Source organism: Rhinopithecus bieti, unplaced genomic scaffold, assembly GCF_001698545.2.
Source record: "Rhinopithecus bieti isolate Rb0 unplaced genomic scaffold, ASM169854v2 scaffold_32835, whole genome shotgun sequence".
In the NCBI taxonomy this organism is placed as follows: domain Eukaryota; kingdom Metazoa; phylum Chordata; class Mammalia; order Primates; family Cercopithecidae; genus Rhinopithecus; species Rhinopithecus bieti.
Window position 1 is genome coordinate 1,190,982 of NW_016814117.1, and position 2,422 is coordinate 1,193,403.

Sequence of the window (2,422 nt, forward strand, 5' to 3'; positions counted from 1 at the left end):
TTTTTTTTTTTTTTTTTTTTTTTTTAGGTTTCAGTATAAATGCAGTGCCTAGAACAGTTTTGATAAAACATTAAGCACTTAATTAATTCTTGACTAATACAGTAATTAGAATCACTTTTAATATGCTGCATTTATTTACTTAATCTACTCTGCCTATTTTCACCAAGGATTTGAGTAGACTTAAAAATATATGCAAAAAAAAAAAAATAAATAAAAGCTAAAATAAATAAGTGAGAGAATTAGGATAAAGGAAAAGTATGAGTAGAAAAATAATATATCTATGGTAAAATTGACATTTTGAAATGCATATGTACAGTTGCTAGAGATAGGCATCAATTGTCTTTGTGAATCCTAGTAGCCAAAGTAAAGAAGAAAACATGATAAATGACATTCAGTGTCCTTAAGATTAAAAAAAAAAGTTATTCAGAAGAATCTTAGACTTATTTGACCAACACACTTGGGAATAATTTCTGATAAGTCCTCATTTATGCAACAATCATCATCAACATTGCCAGTTTGTATGGATATGTGTTGGAACACTTTGCAATGACATCTGGTAAAGGAAGGCTAACCCATATTTCAGTAAACATAATTCATAAAGGTCTGAAGCAACATAATTTAAGCATGTAGTATTCTGATGTGGAGCCTTTTACTATGTTAAAGGTAACTCTCTTTAGGATCAGACAGACTGATGTGAATACTAGTCCATTTACTAGCTGTAAAACCTCAGGCAAATAACTTCACTTCTCTGTGCCTTATCTGCAAAATAAAGGTAATTAATAGCTACACATGGCATTGTTATTAGCATACAATTAAGTAAATGTCTTAGCACAGTGATATGGAATAAGTGTTCAAAGCACGATTGTTTTTATTTTCATTTTCTGTTTTGGTCCAAAGAAAACATTTAGAATAACTGGAGAACTGAATATGTTCTTTGAGCATTTCTACAGATTTACTAGTTCTCATAATGAGGCTATCGTTGAGAATTTATACAACAAATGGTTACAGTTGTCATTTCTGCCAAGAACCTGCAGTGCAGATATGGAAGAGACAGAGGGTAAGGGTAAAGTCTGTTACTAAGACACATGCCTGAATGGAATGGCCATCCCACAGTTGCAGGAAAGTGGGCGAAGGTACTGCCTAGATGCTGGGACAAGATCTTCCTCAGAAAACACTTCTCCTGCTGCTCCAGTATGTAGGTCACTAGTGACTAAGTCCCCAAAGCTCTGGGTTACACATCATCACCTCAAACAATTTGACCTGGGAGTTTTCAAGGCAAAGGTTGCAAAGATGATTTATGTGGCCACTGGAATATTTCAGAAAAAGGTGCCTGTAGAAAATAAAATTTCAAGTAGTATAAATAATAAATTCTCTCAGATAAATGTATTGCAATTATTATGCCCTAGAAACCTAAAACTCATGAAAATATCCTGACTCTAGTGTTCTGCTTATTAATTTTAAATAATTATAAATTATTTTGAAAGGACCAAAGTGTAAACAATTTTTTTAAATATAAGACACTTTGAATGAAGAAAGGAATAAATTATAGTCTCTTGTTGTCTCGAAAAGTATTGCTTATTTGGTTGTTAGCTAAAGTTTGTGTCTCTATCTCCTGTCTTCTCACTGTTTTTCTTACACGTGGTTGCTTTATCCAAGGTATCTGCAGTGGAGGAAAGAAGACCCATTAGAATATAAGCTTCAGGAGGATAGCATTTTTGTTGGTCTTTTTGTTGTTGTTATTGTTATTATTCCCAAGAGGTTGAATTGTACCTGGCATGTGGTAGGTAGGAACTAAGAAAACTTTGTTTTGTTTGTTTTCTTTTTTTGAGACAGGGTCTCACTCCATTGCCCAGGCTGGAGTGCAGTGGTTTGGTCTTGGTTCGCTGCAGCCTCGACCACCCGGGCTTAAGTGATCCTCCCACCTCAGCTTCCCAAGTAGCTGGGACCATAGGCATGAACCATTATACCCAGATAATTTTTCCTTCTTTATTTTTTGTATTTTTATAGAGATGGGGTTTTGCCATGTTGCTTAGGCTGGTCTCGAACTCCTAGGCTCAAGCCATTGGCCTGCCTCAGCCTCCCAAAGTTCTAGGACTATAGGCATGAGCCACATGACCAGCCAAAAATAAATAAATGAATAAGGCTGGATGTGTTGGCTCACACCTGTAATCCCAGCACTTTGGGAGGCCGAGGCGGGCAGATCACTTGAGGTGAGGAGTTCAAGACCAGCCTGGCCAACATGGTGAAACCCTGTGTCTACTAAAAATACAATTAGCTGGTTGTGGTGACACATCCCTGTAATCCTAGCTACTCAGGAGGCTGAGGCAGGAGAATCACTTGAACTTGGGAGGCAGAGTTTTCATTGAGCAGAGATTGCGCCACTGAACTCCAGCCTGGGTGACAGAATGACTCTGTCTCAAAA

General features: G+C 36.8%; 1 long non-coding RNA gene across 2 annotated transcripts in view; it reads left to right on the plus strand.

Annotated features, from left to right (window-relative positions):
* LOC108513907 (uncharacterized) overlaps positions 1–2,422 on the plus strand; it is a 36,471-nt gene that overhangs the window by 28,480 nt on the left and 5,569 nt on the right. The gene's annotated exons all lie outside the window — the stretch shown is intronic.